A 22,435-nucleotide genomic window follows, 5' to 3' on the forward strand; every position below is an offset into this window, starting at 1 on the left:
CCTCCTCCTCCTTTCTTCTATCACCTGCTTTTGATTGTTTATGTTAGTGAACTTACTCTGATATTTATGTTTGTGACTTTATGTTTACTGGTGTCTCTGCTGCTCTACCAAGAAAACAATATCTTTTGATTCCATGACACAAGGGCATCAGTGTCTTTATATTTTCCTCCTTTCCATCTGTGCCTGTCAACTTGATACTACTCCTGTTGTTTTAATTTATAATATTTACATTCTCTTCTGTAGCTATAGATTCTCCCAGAAAAGAAAAGCATTTATCCCTACATCTTAAATGGACTACTTGCTCACTGTAAGTCTTTGGCTGTACTTTATGCATTCTTATTATTTTGCTAAAGCTTATTGTCTGATGGTTAATTCATGAAGGGTTCATAGAAACCAAATTCTCTCAAGTTGTTGTATGTTTAAAGACATTTTGTTTTTGCAACAGACTTGATTGGCAGTGTGGCCAGATATAGAATTCTGGGGTCATATTTTCCTGCCAGAAAAGTCTGTAAATGTGGCCCTGTGTGTCCCAGTGTCCTGCATGCAGCTGTGCCAATGGCCAAGACAGGCTGCCCTTTTCCTGCTTTAAGAGTATGTTGCTCTGCTCAATAAGCCTAACAAAACACCATAGGCTGAGTGGCTTCAACAACAGACAGTTGTTTTCTCACAGCTCTGGGGGCTTTAGGTCTGAGATCAAGGTGCCATCATGGTTGGTTTATGATCAGATCTCTCTTCCTGGCTTGTAGATGGCCTCCTTCTCACCAGGTCCTTGTGTGGCTCTTCCTCTGTGTGTGAGTGAGAGAGAGCTCCCTGATCCCTCTGCCTTATCCTGCAGAGATGTTAGTGCTGTCATGTGACCTCACTGATCCTGGATTACCACTCTAGGGGCTTCATCTCCAAACACAGTCACCTGAGGGTTGCAGCTTCAGCATAAGAGTTTTGGGACACACAGCTCAGTATATAACAAAGGGTAATGTGGATTTTTATTTATTTATTTTTTTGCCAAAAGGCCTAGATTTTTTTTCCTTTCTTTGTTTTTTTTTTTTTCTCCTTTTCTCTCTCTTTTTTTCCCTAGCTTAAATATGTGATGTAAATCCATATTTATTAACATGGAAAAATTTTCAACATATTGCTGAATGACAAAAAGCAGTTTTATTTATTTTTATCTTTCTGTAATCCTGTTAATTTCCTCCTATTAGATAATAGTTATTATTTTAAATAGACATTTTAAAAAACTCGGATATCTATGTCATGATATTCATCTGCTTTATTTTTATATTTTTCTGGGTACATGTTTTTTATCTGCCATTTGTTTTTTCCTATTTTCTCTCTCCACTCTCTTTTTCTATGAGTGTTTTTATTTGATGTTTGGCTAGTCTTTTTGTGTTCTTTCCTCATCTTTGAGTGAGGGGAGCTCTTTCTGAACTGGCTGTGTGTCTGGTTTAGGCTGGGTGGTGGGCAGTGTCTGGCTGAAGCAGATTCTGTCCCAGGCTTGTCTTTCTCACAGCAGATGGTGGAGGTGTAACTTCTCACCTTGCCACCTGTGCTCTGAGGGGAGGGGCCTGGGGAGCGAGGCTCCTGCAGCTGTGCTGCTCAGACTGCTCTGACTCCAAGCAAGGGCTCTCTGCTTTTGTTCTTCTCTGGAGAACTGGATATTGCCTGGTATCTGAAGTCACTGGTGTTCTCTTTCTATGTCCTCACTCATCTGGTCTCAGTGGGGCTGTTATTGCCCTTGGCAGCTCAGTGCATGTCTCTTCAGATTCACGGTGTTTGGGTGTTCTGTTATCCGAGGTGGAGTTTCCTTTTCTGTAGCTTGTTCTTGTTTTGGGGTGGATTAGTAAGAGCAGAAGTGTTTAGAGAGGCTTTACTCTCTCAAAGATTTTAAACCTCACAGCCAAAATATGTTTAATCAATCACTCTGGGTGTACTCTGTCTGTCAAATTAAGGAGTTGTACAGCATCTTAATGAACATGCTTTTAGATTAACATTTTGCTGTTCTGATGTAATTACATGAAATTTGGGTGAACACTAAATATAGTGAATATTTCCTTACAGACAGAACCTCCTCTGAATACACCAGAAAATAAAGAATATCTTGCAGAAATTATGTTCAAATTATTTAATGTACCAGGACTCTACATTGCATTTCAGGTAAGGACAAGTGACTTTCATGATTCCCAAGTGACCTTAGTTGTCTAATGTGGAAGAAATGGTGATTCTAGAGGCCTCTGTAAGATTGTGTGGTGTGGTTTCCTTTCCCATGCACTCAAGTGCACAGGAACTCATCACATTCAGGTCTGAGCTCAAACACTGTACAGAGCAATTTCTGTGATTTATGTTTTTACTGCTGGTGTAGAGTTTGTCCAGCTTTTGTCTGTTTACATTCATTAGAATCTAAGGTATCCTCAGGAAGACAAGATCAATATGTAGGTGTGGTTCTTTGGCTTCTTTTACTTCTGATCATAAAAAAGAAAATATACTATAGAATCTGTTAAAACAAAACAAAATGAAACAAAATAAATGTCTTTCAAGGGTTTCCCTTTGTGGATCTGAGCTCCTGTGGTTCCATGAGTTTGCAGAACTTCCCCTGAAGCTGCTTGTTCTTCGTGGGGGGGTTTGTTGTTTTTAGGTGTAATGTATCTGCCTCTATATAAGGGAATTGACTGAAATTTGGGGGAATAAATGATAAAATTGTTTTCCAAAATGCTTCCTGCGTATTCTATTCCCTTACTTGTAGGAAAAAAGAGTAGGAGTTGCATAGATGTTTAACTTGGAAGATTCCACATGCTGTGTCCTCTGTGTGGTGATTCTCAGTAGACAGTGATGTCTTAAAGGCTCTGAAAATGCCTACATTAGGAAACTCTGTTTATTCCACCACTTCCAAATTTAACCAGAAATATTCCCCCACCCCTAAGCTGTTTCTGTTCCATGGAGTAGGAGACACTTCAGGAAACACTGGCCCAGTGGTTCTCAAAGTGATCTATGCAGCAAGGTCTCCTCAAAAGTGTTTTTTTCAAAATACACATTCTCAGAATTTATATCAGACCACGGGTTTCCAGCCTCAAAATTTTGGATCGGGCAGTCCTCAGGGGAGGGGAGGTTACTGAGCTGTGTGTTGGATGTCTAGCAGCATCTCTGGTCTTGACCCACCAGGGGAAGCACCACCACCAGCCTCCCCTCCCTCAAGTGTGACAGCGAGAAATGGCACCAGATATTGCCAGGTGCTCCTTGGGGGCAAAATTGCCCCTGGTTGAGAACCACTATCCTGGTTCTGCCAGATGAGAATTTCTGGGTGCCAGGCCCAGTATTTTGTCTTTCTAAAGTCCCCACAAGTAGTCTTATTGCAATCCATCTGTGGACCCACACTGGGAACCAGTGGATTACAAATTAAAACCTCCTGATTCCACAATAAGATTCCTTTCTCTCTGGCTTTTCTTTGCAAAGCTTTGATTTATCTTACTGAGAAGTTGACTCCTCCAGATTAAGTGCACAGAATTTACATGTTAGTTGTCCACTTTGGAATTTGGATTTGGGAGGAAGATGGAAGGTAGGGAAAGGGAAATTTCATTCAGTCTCAGTAAGAAAGAAAGGGCTTATTGCTCCAACCTGAAGATAGGCTTGTGGAACACTTGAGAAAGTCCCCATGCTGATGGTCTCTGTGGTATTTGTGAAGGCAGTGATGGCCTTAGCTGTGTAGTGGACATCATGACAAGTTGGTGAACACACATTAACAGGAATCATCATTGACAGCAGGGATGGGGTCACTCACACTATCCCAATGGTCAGCAGGGCACCGAGTTCTGCTCTGTCTGTGGGCCTAACCTGATTTGAGGTGAAGGAAGCAGTGAAAGAAAAAACCCTTCTGTTAATTAAAGCACCACTTTTGAAGACATACCTGTACTTAGCAAAGGTAACAAGAGCCTTTAAACACAGTTGTGTGAGAAAGTGGAAGATGCCTAGTGTCTGTGGCACTGGCAGTTGGAAATTTGCAGTAGCAGATTTGTGCAGTCTGGTGTCAGCAGTCGTCTGATGTCCCTGGGCTCTGCTTGGCCCCGGTGTCACTTTGACAGGAGGGTTTTCCTGGCTTTCATTCTGAACTGTAATCTGGGTATCAGTGGGTGCGGCACATGAACATTTGGAGGATGATTTTGTGTTCTGTGACAATCCTCTGGAGAGGATTTGTTTCTTGCTTTTTAAAAATTTTTTAAGAGCCAAGAAGGAGAGATTGTTCACCTTGACTTGTAGGATGCTCTGCAATGTCACTTTTTGGTTTTAATTTTCAAAATATAACAGAAGTGTTTTCTAATTCAGGCTTCAAGAGACTATATATATATATATATATATATATATATATATATATATATACATTTGGTACAATGGACTAGTTAAATGAATTATTTAAAGTTTTTTTTTTAATAAATTGAAGCTATCTGGAGGGGGTTACATTGGGAATTCAGACATGCCTTTCCTTCTCCACGTCCCTTCTTGGAGGCAACCCCTGATACTAATGTTTGTTATTTTGTGTATTACAAGTATCTTTTGTGCAAATATAGGTTTGTGTGTTTATGTGCTAAGCTCCATTTAAAAATGCAATAAATGAATCACTATGCTATACACTGGAAACTAACAGAATTTTGTAAATCAACTAAGACAAATTTAAAAAATGCAAACTAGTTTTTTTTAAAAAACAATTCATTTATTTCATTTAAAAATAGTCACTGTTTTATTTCAAGACATTGCAGAGATGATGTACTAATATGCTGGTGCTTTAATACCTCAAAGTTCAGAAATCACTGCAGGGGGAGGCTGATGTGTCTACAGTCAGGAGGAAAAAGCCAAATCTTTCCCCTCTGTCATTGCACCCTGCCAGTGTCCCCTTTGCCCGGGGGTGAGGAGAGGCAGGAGTCCTGCAGAGCATGCTCTGTGCTCGCAGCCCCTTCATCCAGTCTCAGAACACTGCCCCCTCCTGGGTGTGAGGTGTTTAGGTGCCACTTGCTGTGTGGTCCTACCTGGCTCCTCTCTGAGGTCACGTCCTCAGAGGTCAGTGCAGGCCAAGGTCAGGGCCTGTGCCTGTGGGTCTGCTTCCTGGCCTCCCCTGTGCATCAGAAACAAGTTTCACACTACGTGCAGGCCCAGAGAAAGTTGTTGTTCAAATTTTTCTCTGTTTCTTAATGCAGTTTTTTCCCCCTATTTATAAAAATTACATTTACTGTACAAAATTTAGGTAAAATGGAGAAATGTAAAGAAGAAAATAGAATGACCCACAAACCTGCCCAGAGGACTGTGCCACACTTTTTTGGTATAGTCTACTGAGCTCTTTTTCTTAGACAAACAACACACATTTTAAGCACAGTTGGGATACCCTCCATCTGATTTCATGTTCTAATTGTACAATGTGCTCCTGAGGTTGTATTTTGCATATTGACTTATCCCTGATGTATCTTTATGGTTAAATACTCTGTGGAAAGATATTTAGTAACTACCTGACAGCCCATCATGTGGGTGAAGCACAACTCACTTACTTGTTTTCCTAACATTGGCTGTGGTTTGTTTTAATATATTTAATCTGTGATGAAGCTGATACTCAACATGGGTTGAATTAATTTTAGAAAATGTTATATGTAATGTATTGAGTATAGAAATTGTGAATAGTTTCTGTTTGTGAGAGCTACTGTTCTTATGATTTTTTTTATTTTAATAATGTGTACATATCTTTTATCTTGATCTTAAATATTTTACAATTGGCTTGGGCTCCTGAGAAAGGCTACACACTCTCTCACTTCTAGAAGTTGGGCACCTCAGAAGACATAAGAGGAATTCAGTCACTGTTCTTGCAACTTCAGTGGTAACTGTGCTTGTACATAGTGGAACTGATCCATCTGTCAGATGGATGAGGATTTGCTCCAGCCTTCTGTCTCCATGAGTGTGTGACAAGCAGCCAGTGCCATCAGGGAGCTCAGAGTGCCTCCTCTACCTGGTGCAGGTGGGGACATTGTCCACTCTGCACAGCTACTCCCACCAGCATGAGCTGGACCTTCCCAGCCTGTGGCCTGCATGTTGAGTGGCACCCCAGGGGGCTGGTGAGGACCTGGGACCACACAGCAGCTCCTGGCCCTCTCCTGCTGGTGATGGCTGACAGCCTGGTCACTGGTCCGGGAGGGCAGCTGGGTGAGTGGATCCAAACTCCCCCCAGCATGGATCTCACATAGCATAGGGTTGAGGGGTACCTGCCAGACTGTTCCTTCCTACCAAGTGCAGCTCTTACTAGAGTGAGCAGATCGGTTATTGAGTCTTTAATGCATGCCTAAACCATGCTGTGTACTTGACCCGCTGTCTGTCACTGGGTCTCTTCTGTGCACCCACTCACCGCATATGATGGGTGAAGGTGCCAAGGCTGAAACATATGTGTTAACAGATGTGGCCATGGTTACTCTGCCCACAGATGTGGAACCAGGATCTGAGTCCAGGTTGTCACAATCTAAGTCCTGCATGCTAACCAGGTGGTTGACTTTTAAGTGCAAGCCAATTTGTAGTTGGTTTAAAAATTAATAGTTAAACAGCAAAAAAAAAAATGTGACAATGAATATATATATGTTCATGTATAACTGAAAAATTGTGCTCTACACTGGAATTTGACAAAACATTGTAAAATGCCTATAACTCAATAAAAATGTTTATAAAATTAATAGTTAAAACTTTTTCCTTTTTGTTAGAGGAACAATAAAATGACCCATTGTTCGGACAGACAGCAGCATTTTGGAAATTAACTGCCTTCTGTGGTTTTCTCTTCACATTCCTAATGGAAAGGCCACTTTGCTTACAGAGCATCTCAGGTTCTCCTAATGGAATTGCATGCATGGTCATTTTATTCCCCCTCCCCCAGTCCTGAGCTTTGCACAGAGTGGAGATTCAGTAAATGCTTGCATTGCCAGGGCAGGTGGGGGCAGGAGTCTAACTTACAGTCCAGGGAGGGCTTTCCTCCTGGAGTTACTCACATGGTGTTTTGCCTCTCTGTCTCCCCAGGTGGAAGGTTAGGTAATTGGAAGCTGCATCAAACACATCCCTATTGCAGATAGAGATATGTATTTCATTCAACAGCTGCCAAGGGAGAGGGAGGTGGGAGTCCCTCCTGAGCAACCACTGGAGACCACAAAGGCCATTAAGGTAAACACAGATGGGAAATGGGCCAGTTTGGTGGTGAGAGAGAAATAGTGTTTGCACACTTCCCCTTGTGGCCACCACCCCTGCTCCCACTGTGCCTTCCCTCCCCTCCCCATGAATGTGGGTCTCCATCTGTTTACCACTTGAATTAAGGGGCTGAAAACTTAGCCTCTTCTCTGAACATGGATGCTTGTGGAGTTCTCCAGCTGTAAATGAGAGCAGCTTGATAACTGGTATTGAGCATCCTGCCTAGTACGATGTCATTTAATTGGAGCCTGATTAGACAGAACTTTCAATTAGCCAATGTGTCTTGCACCTCTCCCTCCAGGCTTCATTTCCCGAGTAAGGAGCAGACAGCAGCAGCAGTGACTGTGAGGAATCCTGTGCAGTCAGCCAGAATTCAAACTCATTTCCAGCTCTTGCTGTGTGTGGTTCTGTACCCTGAGAATTACCATTCAGAGTGATGCTGTTCTAGGGTGAATCATTGAACAGAGTCCACCTGTGTTTTCTAGACTCTGTTACCATGCTGGAGGAGTTACAGGAAGCTCTAAAATTAAATCAGTAAGATTCGGAGGAAAATGGCTCATTGGTCCTTATTTAAAATGCCCACTTGACTGATCCATCGGTTTGGTCTTTGTGTCACTCTGTAGGTAGCTGTTGACAGACCCCTTTCAAAGCAATTTTCTCTTCAGGTTGCAAAATCAGGACAAATTACTGTTTTGTTTTTGTTTTGTTTTAGTCAAAATAAAGAGATTCTTATTAATACAAGGATAATTATTATATGAAGAGCAAAGATTTTGTTTTTGGAGAAAAATTTAAGCATGGAAGTGACATGTGACCTTGAACACACAGTTTCTGAGCTGCAGGGGAGTTTAAGGGAGGTTAGCCTCCCCCCTTCCCTCCCACTTTTGCACCCAGTAACAAGCTGGTTGAAGGAACGCTAGTGCCTGGGGGGAGTCCCACATTTTGCATGACACTCTTGGTGGACGGAGAGGTATTTTTAGGACAGGGTGCACAGGTGCGAGTCAGGGCCCATGTGAGTAGGGTGGCTGGGTACCCGGGTGTACCCAGGACTAGAGTTTCCAGGGATGGGTCACTTCACAGCTTGGGTGTGTGGTCCTGGGCAGCCCATGGGAGTCAATCCTTTCCCCCTGGGGGAAGGTTTACAGAAGTAGCATAAGACTTTCTTTTTATGTTAAAATATTTCCTAGAACTTCCCCTAGTCCTTTCCTTGTGTTTCTTCAAGGAAATAAATTTGGATAGTTGACCCAAGTTCCCTCACCTCCCCATTCCTGTTACCAATATGTCTCACAGCCTCTGGCTCCTGACTGTCGGGGTGGCCATGCAGGTGAGAAGGGCCCTGAGTATGCTGACTGTGACAGAGGCTGCTCTCCTAGTCCTCGTGGTGGGCTTTACCTTCCTCACTGACTCTCTGGGGTCCATCTCTGACCCTGAACCAGGTTTGGCCCATTTGGGCAGTGACAATGTATCACTCAGCCATGAAGGTAGGCAGTGGAAGAGCTCCTTGTGTTCCCTGCAGGTCAGCCACCCCATCCCTGCTGTCAGTTAGTTCTTGCCCCACTTCCCTCTGTGGGAGTGGGTCAGAGTTACCCTGTGTCTTGTTGCCCCTGTGGGCAGGAGTGGGCCTGTGGATGCATGGATTCTGTTGGTGGGGACAGTGGTGGTCCAGGACTTGGGGCTGACACACTGCACACCATCAACACTGTGGAGGCACTTCCTGCCTTCAGTTAAGCCTCTGAGTTGCTGCGAGACATTGACCTGGTGTCTTAGGACAACTTACTGTTTCTGCCCTCAGCCTGGTAGATTTGAAGTTGTATGGGGTGACCCACTCACTCAGTTATCAGTGAGAACAGGGGTGTGTAGCAAGTCTGGCCCATCAGTCTTACAGTTGTGCAGAGTATACCAAGGATGGTATTAGGTTTCATTTCAGGGATTCTAAGATATTTTGAACTTAGTATCATGAAAATGCCTTCAGAGGTCCTCCTGAGCACCAGCTTTGGGCCTGACAAAGTGCAGGCATTGAACAAAGCCCACCTGGCCCACAGGAAGCTGACTTTCAGAATCCGGTACCCAGGGGCCAACTGCTGTTCTTCTGAGGCTAGCTCTAAAGACAGATGATCAACCCAGAGACCCCCAGTCAGGCATCACCAGCTGAGGAAACACTTTGCACAGCACAGGCTGGGGCTGGCACTGAGCGGGTTCTCATGCCCCAATGTGTGGCAGCTCCATCCTGTCAAAGTCGGGCTTTCCTTTGGTTCATGGTCCCAGCACCTTATAAAGTGCTCTGCCATTTACTTATTTATCACTGTCACTTGTTACTCTGACTCTCAGCCAGTGTATGGGCCAGTGGGCAGGGGTCTGTGTGTGTTTTATTCACTTGTGCATCCCACGTGCCTAGGCACTCACTAACTCTCTGTCATGGAGCCACTGAGTGTGCTGTGTCAGACCGCAGAGCAGGTTAACCACCTGCCAATCGGATGTGGTGACCACAGGGCCAGATCTGCTGCCTTCAGATCTGGGTTGGGCTGCGATGCGGGTCTGCTTGTCCCAGTAGGTGGCAGCGAGTGCCTGGGCAGGTGCCACGTGGGGGCATACAAGGAGTAAGAAGAGAGGAGATGGAGACTAGGGACTTGATAGGCACCGTCAGACATCATCTCAGATAGTAGGCAGCAGCATGTGACACAGTGAGGCTGGGACTAATAGCAGAGCTGGAAAGAAAGCAGAGTACGTGGCCAGAGCATAGCTGTTAGACATCACTGAGCCCAGTAAATGTCCCTTGGAGCTGTGGCATTGGGCAGGACTGATGTCGGGGGTTTGTGGTGCTGGAGTTACTGGGTGTTTGCCGGAGGGCAGACTGGGTGGCCGCTAATGCCTGGTGACATCTCTGTGTGTGTGTCTGCAGGAGAAGTACTGTCACATTTGCCCCAATATAGTCAAGAAGTTTGCCAAGTATGACGTGGATCAGCGGAAGTGGATCAAACAGCAAACAGGGAACAATGCCATAAGCCAGAAGAAATTCATTATCGATGTTGGCTAGGAAAGTTTCCCAGGCCCTGAAATTTTCTTTCACCCAGAGGTAAGACGTTTGCTTTCTGAGTGTGCAGAGAATGACGTGTGTGGAGCAATGCTGTCACCTCGTGTGTGCAAGAGTGGCTCCCCGTTGGGCTCTCAAGTGAGGTGGCCACCTTTCAGGGAGAACCTTGGGAGTGTAGGCTGCAGCTTCAGTGGCTGCTCTGGCTCCTGCATGGTCCACGCACTTGACTGGGTGTTTCATCATGCTCCTTTTTGGGTCTGGCTATCTGTTAAACAGTTAATGGTTGGTTAAACCAATAGTGGTTAGGAAGAAGCTTTAAGAGCAATAGAAGAGAATGGATTTGAAATTCATCTCCTACTGATATGAAAACTAGTTAATCTCGAGGATTGATTGGAATTTGCCTCTGTATAAGAGTACGATAGCATACATATAACCTTCCCATCACACATGACGATCCATCCCCAGTCCAACATTTAACCCAGTACAGCTGGTCCTGCTGTGTTCCCTGCTGCAAGTTAGATAAAGCTTCTGTCTGAGGACAGCCTTGGAAAGAAGAATTAAAGATATCATCAGTTTAGCAAGTAGTCACAAAGAATTATTACTGCTTTTGTAAAAGCAGTAACTAAGAGGCAATATTTTAAGGTTTAAGTAAAATGGACTTTATTTGTATTTTGGTATATTTTTCTGCCTCATTCAGTTTACATTTAATAGGTAAATACAAACCACTGCCTGTTCTTCGATGTGTATGACTGTTCAGGGAAATGGCACACAATGTATGTCTGACAGTACCTGATATCACGGCACTCATTCGCTCGTGATAGTCTTCAGTTAAAATAGACATAAACCAGCAAAGTCCAGTGAACAGCTGCATGGCGCCTTCTTCTTCCCTCGAGCACATTGACACTTTTCATGATTTTTAAAGCATTTTTAAGAATTTTGTAATTGAATTACTTATACTTTAGCTTATTTCACTTATGGAATTGAATGTAAGATTTTTTAGTTAATAACATGGTTATTACCATATTGATTGTTTCACCTAGAAGCCACCACCACCCCCCATTCCCAGTCTTCTAGCTCAGATTTACAGTGTGAGTCACTGACTAGGTTTTTTCTTATATCCTGGCTAACTTTTTCATGACATTAGTGTCTATACATCACATGCTCATTATCTACAATATTTTTCATTACATGCCACATACACTGAGCACTTGCTTTTTACAATCTCATATAAAGATTGAGTCACTGTGTATTCTAACGCAGGGCTGGTCTGTCTTTGTTACTGTTTGATTTCTTTTCCCTCTCTAAACCCACACATTTCATCTCTTGAAGGGACATGTCACCATTACTCCATGCACAGAGTCACTTGGATTAATTTGACACATTCATTCCAATGTGATGGTTTAAAAGGCATAGTGAATTCTGTATTTGTTAAAGTTACATTTTAAAAAAGTTGTTGAGAGAAATGTGTATTGTTTCTTTTATATCTGTACAAAATTCTGTTCACCAACCTGGATTTTATGCAATCCATCTCAGATGTTGTTGACAAAGTAACACAGAACTGTCCCATTGATGTCCACCATCTGCTATATAAGGTATAAGCTGCTTGGGTAACATGCTTGGATTTCATTCTGAAATTAAAGGCCCAGCATTCTGAGAATAATAGACCCTTACCATCAGTCTGCAGATAGTCCTATTTGACTTCTGTTTTATAGGATTTGTTAAGGGCCTGATTCCTGGTAAAATATTTTTCTTGGAGTGAGGGTGACTTAAATGCTTGGCAATATAACTCAGTTAGCCAGAAGTATTTGATTTAAATATTCTAGTATCTCTTATTCTTATCTGCCCAGCTGTATTTTTAAATTGGACAATTTTAACCCTCCATGTTGACTGAAAGATCAAGGGGGTCCTTCCCCTCTTGCTTTCTGTGAGTTTGCTGGTCTTGCTTCATGAGTATTTAGATTAGTGCCAGATGTGTTATTGTCAGAGAGAAGGAGGAATCTGAAATGAACAATCAGAAAATGTTCATGTAATGTTTCTCCAAAATTCTTTGAGTGCAGGGAATTTTGAAACTTGAAAGGAGAAAAAGGCAATTCATGTAACTGTAGGATGAAGGAAGTGTTGCTGAAAGCCAGAGGGGAGGGGCAGAAAGTGGCAGTCAGCTGGCCCTGCTTCCCTGCCTGCTCACCTCTGTCTGCACATCCTGCTCTTCCCCCAAGACCACGTCTCCCCTTCACAGATGCAGGGGCCTGCACCTTAGGGGGGAGAGGACCAGGCTCAGTAGGGAGGGCTTAATACAGTTTATTTCATCTGGACAGTAGAATACTAGTCAGCCTTTAAAAAGAATGAGGTAAAGCAATGTAAATTCAAATGAAAAGATGTCTACAGTATATATTGTCAAATGAAAAAGCAAGTTGTAAAATTTACACATAGTATTAATACATTTTATTTAAAATATACTTTATGTATAAATATATATAAGAAAAGGTATTGAATGATATGTGTTAAACTCCTTAAAGGAAATAAAATATATCTGGGCAAGAGATGGATAACTCTTACTTTCTACTCTTTGTGTTTTAAAATTATTTGAAATTTTATGGTTAATAAATGTTATTTTTATTATTTGAAAACATTTTCTATATAGACAAATTTGATGGGTAAAAGCAAATAATAATTTGGTTTTTATTGGTATATAACCTTAATTAAACACATCTCACCTCCAGTAAGTGTGCAAGGAAGGGAAAGCAAAGGCAGATGAGAGTATTAAGTTTAGTGCAGTATGTGGCTTGTTCTCCCTACTTCTTAAATCTCACATAACATCAGCTGTGTCTTCCTGTCTATGAAAGCAAGGAACAAGTGTGCACTATCTAGTCCTCATTTCATCATGGTGGAGATGGAACTTCTGCCAGCAGTAAGGATTGCTCATGCTGGGATTGAGTTTTCTCATTTGATCATTTAGTTTGCTTTCAATAGATTTACAGGATTCTTGAAGTAGAGCTGGCCTTCTAGCCTGAGTACCTTATTTAACAGATGATGACACTGAGCCCTACAGATAGGAAAAGGAGGCAAAACTGGAGGGACCTCGGTCACATGGGGCAAACTGGTCTTCGACGTTTTTCTAATTGAGGTAGGGTTGATGTACAATATTATATAAGTTCCAGGTTGCAGTTTTTAAAGGTTATACTCCATTTATAGTTATTATAAGATATCAGCTATATTCCCTGTGCTGTATAACATATCCTTGTAGCTTATTTATTGTATAAGTAGTAGTTTGTACCTCTTAATTCCCTATCCCAGTCTTGCCCTCCCCTCTTCCCTGTCTCCATGGATACCCATTAGTTTGTTCTCCATACCTGTGAGTCTGTTTTTTGTTGTTGTTGTTGTTGTTGTTATGTTCACTAGTTTTCTTTTTCAGAGTTCATATATAAGTGATATTCTACAGTATTTGTTTTTTCTGTCTGACTTATTTCACTCAGCATAATACTCCCCAAGTCCATCTATATTGTTGCAGATGGCAACATTTCATTCTTTTTTATGGCTCAGTAATATTCCATTTTATATATACCACAACTTCTTTATCCAGTCATCTGTTGATGGACACTTAGTTTGCTTCCATATCTTGGCAATTGTAAATAAGGTTACCATGAACATTGGGGTTCATATATATTTTTAGGTTAATGTTTTCATTTTCGTTGGATGAATACCCAGAAGTGGAATTGCTAGATCATATATTAGTTCTATTTTTAGTTTTTTGAGAAGCCACCATCCTGTTTTCCATTGTGGTTGTAATAGTTTGCATTTCTATTGTTCCTTCTTTTCCTAGTTTGTGTGTATAAATTATACTGACTAAACCCAGAGTGAACTAGTTGCTCACAGTGTCTCTCAATGTGACTACACATTGAATCAAGTGGGAAGCTTTTCAAATCAGGATGCCTGGGCCAATTATATCAGAATCTCTGGGTGGGAGTTTGTGATTTTGGGGGACTCAGCTCCTGAGGAGACTGATGCGCATGGACAGCCAGGGCTGAAAACTGGCTTCAAGCAGCACATGCTGCCTGCAATGACTTGACCTCCTGGATAAATCACAGGCCTCCAGGACTCAGCTCTCACACACTAGTCTCTGTATAAACTATACACCAACAGTGTATATGGGTTCAATTTTCTCCACATTGTTGCTGAATGTTTGTGGTTTTGTGGTCTTTTTGATGATAGCCATACTGGTAGACACGAGGTAATATCTCACTGTGGTTTTAATTTGCATTTCTCTGATGATTAACAACACTGAATGTGTTTTCACTGCCTGTTTTCTTGGCTCAGTGGCAGGAACTATAGGTCGATTTTCTTTTGATGAAGCAAGTAGAAGGAGGCTTGCTTTAGGTCCTGCTGACAACACCTGAGATCTTCTTGGTCACTGAGTGAACACCTTACTCAGGCTCATTGACAAGAAATAGGTGGTGGAGAATATAAAATGTGGCTTTGAAAATTCAGACATTTTAGAAAACTAAAACTTTTTTTTAAGAAGTAGTCATAATCTAATTTTTATTTCAGTCTGTTCTGTAGATAAGGATGTTCACATGCTGCCTTTTTTTAATTTATTTTTTGTTCAGTTTCCAAGTGTGTTGGAGGTTGGGTCTGGGAATGATTCTTCTTTTTCATTTTATTATAGCTCTCTATCTTTATGGGTTAAAGATTGTCAGTTATCTGTTGTAGACTTGAAGGGCTTTTATTAAGTGGAAGATTTCCTGTGTTGGCTGCGCACATTTCCATGATATTGCTGTGAGATCTGTTTTTGGTATGGTGTGGTGCCATGTCATTCTTGTGAGTGCATTGCCTGTTATTTCTATGATTGTCAATGTGGTTTTTGTTGTGGTGAACACAATGTACTTTTGTTGTTTAACAGAGCCTCATTTTGATTAGGTGTTTATCACAGATTGGAGAGTGGCTAGGGTTTCTCCTTTTATTGGAATTGAGACTTCCAAACCATTTCTGGGGTGCAGGCTGTGGTATGTGGTGTTGGAATGTTTCCAATACACACTCATAACAGTTCCTTTGCCCTTTCTATTGCCATGGGAATGTCCAAATTCTACACAGAAACACCAGTGGAAACAAATCTAAAGATGTCATGCACTAGGGCCTCCTGTAATGATCCTTCAGTCCCCCAGCTGGGTCCTCAGTGCAGTATCAGGTCACTGCCATTCCTATTGTCACATTTTCATGTAGCAGACAAGGCTGATGGAAAGGCTTCAACTTCCCCTTCTGTGCACCCAGATCTCTGCTCTTGGCTCTCTCTTCCTTGTGGCATGGGACCACCAAGACAACCACAGAGCATATCCACACCCTCTGCCTTGGACCCAATAAAAATCACAGTTGTGCCAATGAAATATGCAGGTTCTTTGGCCATGGATTCTGATTTCAACCCGAACTTCCCCTGGGTCTCTCAGACCAAAATTATGATGATTCTGATAGAACCGTGCTTCTCTTCTATTGCAAAAATGCCAAATTGGGCCCTGGACCTGCAGAAATAGTGAATATGTCCATGAGATAACTAGATAATCCACACCATGTGCATCAGCAATGTTGCTTTTTGAATTCAGGTCCCAGGCAGTTCTGTTCCATAGACACTACCAATCACAGAAAACAACACACTCCAACCCCATGAGACTCAGTCTGTGCCATCAGCCTCAGCCCTCTCCCTCAGCTTCAGCAGACATTCCTAGCTCAGCATCAACAGCTCAAGTCAAGGTCTGGGGATTCATTACAGGGATATTTTGTGCTGGTTTCTTTCAGCTCTGTCAGCCAGGCATCTGCTGTGCACTCCTCTCACCCTCATTGGATCTCCTTCAATCCCAACTGATCTCTCTGTGTGTGTCCCAGTAAAAGAGTGTTTTCCCCTTTTTGGCTCCCTCACCAAAAGTCAGGTCCTGCACTGATTTCCTTTTCTACTTTTCTTTTTCCTCCTTCCCAATTTTGTGAGGACCTTTTCTGTCTCTTGAAGTAAGAGACAGAAAAGGTGAAATTGATGTTCAACCAATGTCCAGCAGGTGTCCTGAGCCAAGGGGTGAGTGTACATGGATGAGAGTGAGCTAAGAATGCACTTGTAATCAAGAAAATATATCAAACACAAGAATGTTATATGGGGATTAAGTTTTATAGGAGAAGAGGAATGAAATGAGTTCTGCAAGGGAAACAACTATGTAAAATTCCTGGCTTTTCTAGAACAGTTTGTTTATAATGTGTGTGTTTTTTTTTATATGGATGACATGGTAGATACAAAATCACTTTGGTATTTAATTTAGCTTCCATTGTGTACATTAAAAAGAGTGGTTTTTGTAAATCAATATTTATAATGTAAGAAGCACCATCTTTTATAATGATTTAAAGTCAAGATAAAATTTTTACATATTATCTTTTTAAATGGATGAGGAAAGGACACAGTGTTTCAAAATCCTTTAAGAGGGTAGTGGATGTAAAAACATTCAGGCACTATGTTCTAAACTGCCTGGAAGCTGAGAACCTGTGCTGACCATTTAACATTTTGACCCAGTGAAATGATAAAGCCAGAGTCATTTCAGAAATGTCCAAAAGCTATTTCAAGCATCCCCTGCAATTGGCCACATCCAGAACTCTGAACACAGTAAATGTTCAGTTAACACTAGCTCATTGACAAAATATTTTGGCCATTCAACTGATATCTATTAACAGCATAAATACAATATCCCTTCTTCCTAACTCTAACCTTCAAGGAGATCTTTCAATTTTTCAAATATCAGTCAAAAGTATGTTATTGAATGAAGCCCTCTACTAGATAATAAGTACACTGAATTTGTTTGTTTTGTTCTTTTCCAGATACTGATTAACATGCCAAGTATAATGCCTGGCCCAGGAAGCTCAGGAGATGAATCAAATAACTTGACCATGAAGGAGCACTGAGGAGGAGGCAGAGATGATCTCTGGCATGGGTATTATAATAGGCATATTACAAGGCTCAGAGGCAGTGCAGAGGAAGAAATGAGGAGCTCTTGGAAGTGGTGGGCAGAGGGCAAGTGTTTGGAATGTTCTTTAAGAATAGGTACACTTGAACTGACTCTTAAAAGATGGGCAGGTGTTTGACAAGGCAATGTGAACACCACAGATAGAGGGGAGTGAAGCCACCTGGAATCCTTCCTCTCTGCACTGCAAACAGTTTGGGATGGTTGGTGCATATGGCACTTGACTGTGCACATTCTGTCCATGTTGTGTGCACTGATGATTTAGAAATGACAGAAGGGCAAGTGGTGAAGCTGGAGAGTTGCAGAAGCACACAGAGGAAGACTGCCTTACATGGTTCTTCAAGGTATTTGGACATGATCCTGTGGCAAAGCAAGTCATTACATGATTATTAAACTAAGCAGTATTGGTGTGGAATTTGCCTTCCACAACAATTATTTTCCTGCAGTGTGGATGACAAATTTGGGAGGTGGAAGAGGGGAAAGAATACAAAATGAACTGCTGGTTGGAAGACAATTATCAGTGGTCCTGGAAAGACTCAAGGCAATCAAGAAGCTGTGAAGGAAGGGTGCTGAAGGGAGGGACCTTAAGGATATGGCCTCTGGACAAACTGATTACTATTGTTTAAGGAGTAGTTTAGTGGGGAGCAAAGCAAAGACAAGCACAAAATGTGTTCTAAGACTTTTGGGGTTATGTAATTGGGTAAATGGTATTGATATTTGCAATATATATATATATATATATATATATTCCATATATATATATATATATATGGAATCAAAAAATTAGTCACGTTTCTGGGAGAGAAAGTATCTTTGGCACCCTAACTCCAGGTCCTCAGTTTTTCTATGAGGCAGGAAGCACAGGTGATGTTATCCCTATTTTATGTCCAAAGGGGTAAACTTTTTGCCTACTATCACATGCAGCAGGTTGGGAAGTTTACTCTCTACCAGGCTTAAGAACAGGTAAACAAGGGAGACAAGAACCATGCTTTCACAGAACTTATATTCTTGTGTTTGTGTTGGGGGGAACAGAATATGAACAAGTCAGCAAGCAATGAACCCAGGTCTGAAGGACTATGATGGTAGCAGGCAGTGGTACTTTATCTAGATATTAGGGAAAGTATCCCTGAGGTCACTCTGGAGCTGACCTTCCATTGAGAAGGAAGCAGTCATTCAGATTCTTAGGGGAAGAATTTTCTAGGCAGAGAACAGCAATTGAGATGTCCCTGAGGTCGAAACAAGTTTGCTGCACCCTGAGGGAGGAATTCCAATTACAGAGCAATTGAAGAGCTGGGGAAATTCCTAGTTCCAATGGCATTCCTGGGAAGGTGAAAGTGAAAGGCTTGTGACGCCTTTGGGTAAATACCTAGCACAAATACTCTTGGGGAGGGCTGGGAACCTGCCCACTGTGCACAAAACTATGCCTCTAGAAACTGCATCATGACTCACAAATGCTTTTGGAAGACAAGCCCTTGCTCAGTTGCCTATTTTGATACCTCATTTAACTAAAACTCATTTAGGTTTGCCTACAAAGATGAACTTAAAAATCTTTAGATGAATGGAATTCATCTTAAATTTATCAGCTCAGAACAAGAAACCACCTACAGTCCAATGTCAGGCAGCTCTTCCCCCGAGGCTCAGTCATGCCCTAACATGTTACATGGGAACAGAGCCTCCCAGCCAACTTCCAAACCCCTAAAAGAGACCAGAGAGGCAACATTTTCCCCAAAGGATGCCCCGTTAGCTCAGCTGGACAGGACAAGGAGAAATGGTACCCCACTGCCAAGGTGCCAAGCTGGGTTCTTGTCTATGTGAACCTGGAATGCCTTGGAGAGATGGGACATTGGTGCTGCCTGCTGGCTCTGAGATGGGCCATCCCAAGCACAGTCCTGCCTGCTCTCTGGAACACACTGCTCACACCTCTCATCCTGTGGTCATCCTCCACTGCTACTTTGTGGGCTACCTATTCTTCTGCCAACAGTGTTTCTTATGCCACCCCATTCAGCCAAATGGCTTCAAATTCATTCTCACTACAGGAAATGCAGATCAACACTCTGACCCTCTCTGAAAAGATCCTACTTTACAGCCAATTTTCTCAGATATCTCTGCTTGGTGTATCAAAAAAAAAGTATGTGAATTTAATATTTATCAATATAGCATGAATACATTATGAAATAATTAGATTATTCCTAAGTTATGTAGCCCCTTTCAGAGTATCACATTGAGAAGTTATATATCACGGGCACTTATTTTAAATACAGCCCCAAACCATGAAATGCATTCTTTGGAGTGGTGCTGGAGACTGTGGCATGTTTTGGTCCATGCCAAGGGCAGGCTCACCTTGTGTCTGAGCTCATTTCAAACCATATGCTCATAACATCTCTTTACTTCAACTGACTGGTCAATTTTTTGTTCCTAAAATCACCATTCAACCTTGGATCATAAGATGTTCGCACATACTTTCACAGCACCGGTATGTCTCCTTCCTAACAACTTTAATAATGGCAATTTTTCATTTATTTTCAGTGATTGATTCACCTGTCTCCCTCAGTAACTGCGACTTCCACAGCAGCAGGGACCATGTGCATTTCTGCTTACCAATATGTCCCCAGAAACTAGCACAGCTTCTGGGACACAGTAGAGGCTTAACAACTAGCCACTGGGGGAAAGATGCTATGAAATATACTCATTGGTGGAAATGTTTCTGCTTCTAAGAGTGGATCTGCCAAAAATCATTCAAATCAAGGCTAAATAAGGTTAAGGCTCAGCTATGCTGTTTTTTTCTTTAAAAAAAAACACAAGAAAGACTTTGCTGCTATTTGGGTTTAAACTGATTTTGGAGACAATTATCAAAAGGTTTGACTAACAATTTAACAACACTCATTTGTATATGTATGGAGATGACCAATTTTAAAACTTTTTTTTTTTAATGGAATAAGAGTTCATTTTCAAAAAGGTTCACCCAGATTAGGCCAAATTTAAAAAGATAAGAAAAACTAACACTTACTTTGTCAGGTGCTCTCTCTCTATTATTTTCATTTAATCCTCATATCTGAATCTTACCCCAGGTCACAGATGAGGAAATGGAGGGAGCAAGAGGCTGGGGTTAGACACTGACTAAGCGGCAGAGCCGGGATTCACATCTAGGTCTATTTGATTCCAAGAGATATGTCTTAAATCTTAGCCAAACTTTAAGCTAAAAAATTAATGCTGACATTGAATAATAATGTATTTGTTGCTCCCTCTTATGAAAAGGTACAAGACTACAGCTTAGTACCATCAACTGGGGCAAGTATTTAAAATAGAATTTGGATGCCAATGATGGGGTATCAGTGAAATGAGAAAATTCACAAAAAAGGAATAAGGAGGGATATTAACTAACATTAACTGAAAGCTTGTTTTATGCTAGATACTGTATTAGATGCTTTCATAGTAACATTTATTTTAATCCTAAGACTCCTGTGAGATGGATAATAACAGTCAAGAAAAAAGTGGTATAGAGTAACTGGTATTTGGCTACTCCGATGCTCCTTTCCCCCTTTCTTTCTAAGGATGTGAACCGCCCACATTTCAGCTGAGTATTGTCTGGAATAAGGACAACATTCCCCAGTCTCTATTCCAGCTTAGTGAGGTCACAATAGTAAATTCTGGTCAATGAAATGTAACAGGAAGTGTATGACAGCCTCTGGGAAATTTCCTTAAGAGAACATAGATGCTTGCCTTCCTCTGTCTCCTTCCCTTCCTTCCTTCCTCCTTTCTACATTGCATGTGATGGATAAAGCTCCAACTAGGGCTATGAGATTGAGGACCTCATCTGATGTTTAGCAAACCTAAAAAGTGGAACCAGCCTAAGCCTCAGGAGATTTGTGAAATCATAATACCAGTTCTGGATTTTCTCTCTAGAAATTTGTTTAATGTGAAAGAGAAACAAACATCACTTTGTTTATGCCACTGTTCTTTGCAGTCTCTGTAACTGGCAGCTAATTTTAACTAATCCAGAAACATCCAAAGTGATCATGTAAGGTTCAAACCCAGGCCCACCAGTCTGCAAAGTCCACCCTCTTAGGCAGAAGCCTGAAGAACTCCTGATTATAATCTGCAAAAGATTGGTGGTGCGGGAAGTGTGTGTGTGTGTGTAAAACTGCTGAAAAGAATTAGACAGAAGGAAAGAAGGAAAGTTCGAATATGCTCACAATTCTGCATACCTAAGAGACAATCAAAGGGAATATGCTACTGGACAGTAAAGAATATAGTCTCCATCAGAGGTGGACAGAGAAAGATCTGTCACCTGCATGGATCTGGAAAGAGAAAGGAAAGAGAAGCTGTGTCTCTGAAAGATGCTGCTGTATTTTATTTCCCATCTATATTTTATAAATTTCCTATATACATTTATTATTCTGTTCATAGAAAATTCTAAAAGACTCAGTCACTATTTCCACAGCCAAATTTGTCAAAGTGTAAAATTGTGTTTAGAAGTCTCATCATAATTATTAAGCACTCATTCTGTGCCCATCAGTATGCTAGATATCAAGAACAATATCAAAAAGCATCAATCTTGGTTTCTGACCTCAAGCAGCTCAGAACTTAGGTGAACACATAGAAAACAACCAAGTACTACTTACATGAAGAGATGGATCAGTGCAGGTGATAATAATCAGAAAGAGACTCATGAAAGAGAAGTAAAATTTAGAAAGACCTAAATTCTATATGTTTGCCTTATCTGCCCCAAATATTGTCTTAAAAATGACCAATCCACCCTCAGGGCTCAGTCAATCTCTTTCTGGTAACCTGAGAAAATCCAGAAGAAAAAGACATAGAAATAATCTGTTTTCTACAGCATCCCATTGGTTTGGGGACATATCTAGTGGTAGGCTCCTCACATTCATATGATAAAGGAGATGACTGTGAGCAGCAATGTGGCCGGTTCCTCTGCCCAATGGCACAAGCAGAGTCACAAATAACAGAAATGAAAGGATCACTACAAATTGTGTTATTGAACTGCATGACCTACATGGAGCAATCAACTCACTCCTAGGTTTGGCAGGGCCTTTATGAGTTGATTCCCTGAAAAACAAAACAAAACAATAAAACCCAAACCAAACCAAAAAATAAAAAAAAAATTAAAAAAAGAGAGACTCTGAGTGTCATCATCTCTGCTCTATGTGGCTGCCTTGATAAGAGTTCAGATTTCTCTGTGTCATGAGAAAATTTTTATGATTAATGGAAGACAGAA

The sequence above is a fragment of the Camelus bactrianus genome, chromosome 8, assembly GCF_048773025.1.
Source record: "Camelus bactrianus isolate YW-2024 breed Bactrian camel chromosome 8, ASM4877302v1, whole genome shotgun sequence".
Lineage (NCBI taxonomy): Eukaryota > Metazoa > Chordata > Mammalia > Artiodactyla > Camelidae > Camelus > Camelus bactrianus.